Here is a 6,100-nt window from a genome sequence, read left to right as displayed (position 1 = left end):
TGGATTTTAGTATCATTTTGCTGGGGAATCACCAAAAGGTTTTTGGCAAGGGAGTGACAGTCTCATTTACATTATTTGTTGTTTTGTTTTTAAAAATAGTGTTATTCGGGTGTCTCTGAAACATGGATCATTTACATTTTAAAAACAAACCATTCATTGGGTGCATAGAGGCATGCACACAATATCTATACAAATATACAGAATCTGGGATCCATAGTCACCTCTGAGGAGGAGGAAGGGGGAGGTCAGGGTACAACAGTGGAAAGGAGACTGTATTGTTTCAGACTGTTTGAAATTTTTACCATATGTGTTACCTAATTAAAAAATAACTTTTGAAATACTTAAAACTTTTTGTGTGTGACAGAGACAGAGAGAGGGACAGACAGGGAGAGAGATGAGAAGCATCAATTCTTCGATGTGGCACCCTCGTTGTTCATTGGCTGCTTTCTCATATATGCCTCCACAGGGGGGGGTGGGGGCTACAGCAGAGTGAGTGACTCCTTGCTCAAGTCAGTGACCTTTGGGCTCAAGCCAGCGACCCTGCTCTCAAGCCAGCAACCTCGGAGTTTCGAACCTGGATGCTCTCCGTCCCAGCCCAACAGTCCCATCCACTGTGCCACCTGGTCAGGCTTAAAACGTTTTTTAGGGACCCCCTCTGGCTGCTGGGTTGTAAATAAGATTGTAGGGCACTAGTAGAAGGAGAGCAGAAAGGAAACTGGCCATAATCCAGGCGAGAGGACACATGGAATGGGTCGCAGGCAGGGTGGCCACAGCAGAGACAGTCATTTTCACAATTTATTTTTAACCTGGAACCCAAAGAACTTGTGTAGACAGTGAGAGAGAGAGGTGTGAAGGATAATGCCAAGGTTTGTGCTGTTTGGTGAAAGGGAGCTGGCTATAGGAGGAACAGGGAGGGGAAATCCCTACTCCCTTTTTAGACGTTGACCAAGCAATGCAGATAGAGGAATCTGGAGATAAAACTTTGGGAGTCCTCAGCTTTTGAGTAACAATGAGAATGAACGTGATTACAAAGAACATGTGTGTGGGTAGAGGCTGGAACATTCCACCCCTTTAGAAGTCAGGCCTTGAGGGGCCGGACCTAGATTGTGGCCAAATGGGGAGTCAGTGCTCTGTGGGCCCAACCTGCAAGTTAGATATCAACAGGTACCTCTGAAGCTCTAACGATCACTCATGTCAGGACACCTGACTACTGGCAGCAGGAAGGAGAAAGAACCACAGGGACAGAAGCCTCCTTGATCTCCCCAAATCCTCATTCCTTACCAATTTCTTTGGTCCAAGCCATCAGGATCTCTTGCCAGGATGAGAGTCTCCTAACTCTTGCTGCCTCTTTTCTGATTCCACTAATCTAAACACTCCAATGGCTTCCCAATGCCCTTAGATTTTTTTTTTTTAACTTTCTTTTTTTTTTTTTTACAGAGGCAGAGATAGACGGGGACAGACAGACAGGAACGGAGAGAGATGAGAAGCATCAATCATCAGTTTCTCGTTGCAAGTTGCGACTTCTTAGTTGTTCATTGATTGCTTTCTCACATGTGCCTTGACCATGGGCCTTCAGCAGACCGAGTAACCCCCTGCTGGAGCCAGGGACCTTGGGTCCAAGCTGGTGAGCTCTTTGCTCAAGCCAGATGAGCCCGCGCTCAAGCTGGCGACCTCGGGGTCTCGAACCTGGGTCCTTCCGCATCCCAGTCCAACACTCTATCCACTGCGCCACCACCTGGTCAGGCCCAATGCCCTTAGATTTAAATATAAACTCCTGTAAGGCCCAGCTTCATGTGGCCCCTGCTGCTGTCTCCAGACTGATCATCCTTCCTGCTCTCCACCTAGTTGATGCCTTCCCCTTCCAGATTCCATCAGGACACATGTATGGGTATGAATTCCCACGACTGCCTAAGCATGTCTAAGAAAGGTAGACCAGGATACACTCCAGCATGAGCAACATGAAAACATGTCAGAATGTAAATGGAAAACACAAGGTTGAGATTCTGTTAGTAACACTACTGTACAACACTCTGAAACTATCTTGCTTGCCCAATGTGCCAGTTCGAAAGACACTTCATGTCAACTATAAAACCTGCTGCCCAAGCTAGCAGGCTATTATGACTAAGTAATTTTGCTCCCATCTGTTAGCTGCACACTTCCTCAGAAGGAACTGTCTGTTACCAAACCTGTTTATGCCAGTTGTTCCTAAATTAATAACTTAGTCCTATCAAATCAGTGAAATATTAATACAAGAGAGTTGTTTATATGCAAACCAGGTTGCCTGCACTTGGAAGAATAAAGGTGAGTTGCTTTAAAAAAGAATGCTGCCAAATTAGCTGCAAGCAAAGCAACTGTAAATGATTGAACAAAAAAGCTCATAAAAACCTAGGAAGACCCAGCCTTTGGTTTGCTACCTAAGTGTTTAGGTTCTCAAGTCACTTAAAAAAACACACACACACAAAAAAAAAAAACTTGAGAAGCAATCAGTGAACAACTAAACTGACACAACTATGAGATGATGCTTCTATTCCCTCTCTTTTCCTCTCTCTCTCAAAACAAAAAACCCTCTGGAAATGATATATGACTCATGATTTGTGGGTATAATTTATACAAGAATATATTGTATGATAACTGAGAAACCAACACTTAAATGAAAGGTCTTAGTCCTACTTAGAGATGTCTGTTTAAATGTTCTTAATCAAAATAAAAACATTTAAAGGGTTTAGATGGTCATTAGCACATTTGCCATATATTTCTAACTCCCTACTTGCCCAGGAATGGAAAGACTTCCAGGAGGTGCCATTATGGTTGTGGGGTCATGTGATTAACTCTGGCCAATGAGATTGGAGCAATAGTGACATGTGAATTCAGTCTGCAGCATTTAATTACTGAGTAGCATGGTTTCCAATGCTACTTGGCAATATTTGAGATATCTTAGCATGAATGAGATCTCCACCTAGCATGACTGAGAAAACCCATTGCAATTTGGGGGTTGTTATTAGAACATAACCCAGACTATCCTGATACAGATATGTTCTTCTCAAATAATCTAGTTTACCTAACTTTTGTTTAACCAATCAGCTACCGGTCTGATTGAGTTCACTAAAAGGGCAAACTGGGAGTGTATATAGGTTGGAAGTGTACATGACATAAGCAAGGACATGAAGACACTACCAACAAAATGGTAATAAGACAATCTCTGTCTTGGGTGTTTTTTTGTTGTTGTTTTTTGCAATTACAAAATAATGTCTAAAAATAAAAGTCTGGCTGATGCACACCCTCCAAGTGCTATATATTCTTTCTTCCGTTTTCTCATAATTCGCAATTACGTGTCTCCCACATTAGACCCGGAGCTTCGTAAGGGCAAGGACCATGTCTAGCTTATTCACAGCTCTACCCCAAGTGCCCAGCACAGGGCTCTCAAGATCTAAATGTATATCCACCCTGGAACAGTCTCGATGCGTCTACAGAGCCGCCGGGATGTGTCTCCGCACTCGCAAACCGCTTGTCCTGGCTTCCCCCATACTAGCTTGGAATGATGGCGTTCTCACTGTGGGAAAAGCGTGAGCGTCATACATCATACGCGTCACTTCCGGTCCCAGGCAAGTAAGAGTCAGGGTGCGCTCCATGGAGACCAAAGACGCCCAAATGGAGGGGCTGGTTCTAGCGTGAAAGCACGGAACTCCGTATTCGCTGCTGGAGGAGAGCCACCTGACACCTCAGACTGTCCTGGTGGAGGTGGGGAGAAGGGAGCCAATCCTTTGTTAAGGCACTGAGACTTAGGGAGTGCACAGCATAGTCTGATGTGACCGATCTCGCTCGCTTTCTCTCTCTCTCTCTCTCACACACACACCGCTTTAATCCTGTTTATCTACTCGCCACAATATGCCCCGTAATCTGTAGCCTCCAGGTCTTGCCTACAATGTCCTCTCTATCTGGTGTGCCCTTCCCTTAACTTGTACCTATCAAAGAATGACTTGTACAGTTTAGCGTGTACTATTTATTTAGTACTTCACTTGTGTAAAACATTTAAGAAACCTTATGTCTACAACCACATGCATGTAAATTCAAACGCCAAACTGACTGATATGTCTGCCTCTGGCAGGAGGGCAGTTTGCTCAGCGTGTGGGGGTAGGGATGGGTGTGAAAGGGGCCTTTCCTTTTTATTTCCCATATTTTGGTGCTTTCTCATCTTTATGACACTATAAACGTGTGTAACTCAATACATTTTTTTTTCTTGTGGGAGAGACAGAGAGTCAGAGAGAGGGACAGATAAGGGCAGACAGACAGGAACGGAGAGAGATGAGAAACATCAATTGTGGTTCCTTAATTGTTCATTGATTGCTTTCTCATATGTGCCTTGACCGGGGGCTACAGCAGACCAAGTGACCCCTTGCTCGAGCCAGCGACCTTGGGCTCAAACTGGTGAGCTTTGCTCAAACCAGATGAGCTTGCGCTCAAGCTGGTGACCTCAGGGTCTCGAACCTGGGTCTTCCACATCCCAGTCCGATGCTCTATCCACTGTGCCATCACCTGGTCAGGCTCAACATATATATATATTTTAAAGATTATTTATTAATGTTTACCTGATTAGATTTTTTTCTTTTTTTTTTTTTTAACAGAGACAGAGATAGACAGAGGGATAGATAGGGATAGACAGACAGGGATGGAGAGAGATGAGAAGCATCAATCATTAGTTTTTCGTTGCAAGACCTTAGTTGTTCATTGATTGCTTTCTCATATGTGCCTTCACTGTGGGCCTTCAGCGGACGGAGTAACCCCTTGCTCGAGCCAGCAACCTTGGGTCCAAGTTGGTGAACTTTTGCTCAAACCAGATGAGCCCGCGCTCAAGCTGGCGACCTCAGGGTCTCGAACCTGGGTCCTTCAGCATCCCAGTCCGACGCTCTATCCACTGCACAACCGCCTGGTCAAGCTCAATATATTTTTAAGATCAATTTTTTAGACCCTGGCCAGGTGGCTTAGCGGTAGAGCATCAGACCGGCATGTGGATGTCCGAGGTTCGATTCCTAGCCAGGGCATACAGGAGAAGCGCCCATCTGCTTCTGCACCCCTCCCTCTCTCCTTTCTCTCTGTCTCTCTCTTCCCCTCCCACAGCCTAGGCTCCATTGGAGCAAAGTTGGCCCGGGCACTGAGGATGGCTCCATGGACTCTGCCTCAGGCTCTAGAATGGCTCCAGTTGCAATGGAGCAACACCCCAGATGGGCGGAGCATTGCTTCCTGGTGGGCATGCAGGGTGGATCCCTGTGGAGCGCATGCCGGAGTCTGTCTGCCTCCCCACTTCTCACTTCAGAAAAATACAAAAAAAAAAAAAAATCAATTAAAAAAAAACTCAAGAAGAAAAACCTACATTGTGAGTTTTGTGTACCTTGAGACAAATATACCTTTTTTAGAAGCTTTCACTTTTCTCACCATTTTTCTCTACAGAGGCCATTGGTGGGCATTTTCTCTCACCCATGACTGGTTCATAACTATACAGCTCACAAAAATTAGGGGAAATTTCAAAATGAATATAAAGTGATAAAATATCCCCTAATTTTTGTGAGCAGTACATTAATGTGTTGGTGCTTTAGCATTTCTGCCCCAATTTTTTTTCAATTAGTTCTGCCACATTTACTAGACCTGCTCCTTTGGGAGGACTCTTGTGCCTCTTCCAGTCCTGCTTCCAGCTCTGGACGCATGGTCCAAAAGCAAATTGGTCAAAAATAAAATGTTGCCTGACCAGGTGGTGGCACAGTGGATAGAGCGTCGGACTGGGATGCGAAGACCCAGGTTCGAGACCCTGAAGTCGCCAGCTTGAGTGCGGGCTCATCTGGTTTGAGCAAAAAACTCACCAGCTTGAGCCCAAGGTCGCTGGCTCAAGCAAGGGGTTACTCGGTCTGCTGAAGACCCGCGGTCAAGGTACATATGAGAAAGCAATCAATGAACAACTAAGGTGTTGCAACACGCAATGAAAAACTAATGATTGATGCTTCTCATCTCTCCGTTCCTGTCTGTCTGTCCCTGTCTATTCCTCTCTCTGACTCTGTCTCTGTAAAAGGAAAAATTAAAATAAAAATAAAATGTTGGCCCTGGCCGGTTG

Source organism: Saccopteryx leptura, chromosome 3 (genome assembly GCF_036850995.1).
Source record: "Saccopteryx leptura isolate mSacLep1 chromosome 3, mSacLep1_pri_phased_curated, whole genome shotgun sequence".
NCBI classification, from domain to species: domain Eukaryota; kingdom Metazoa; phylum Chordata; class Mammalia; order Chiroptera; family Emballonuridae; genus Saccopteryx; species Saccopteryx leptura.
The sequence above is the reverse complement of the archived record's forward strand: the minus strand, read 5'-3'. Positions refer to the sequence as shown.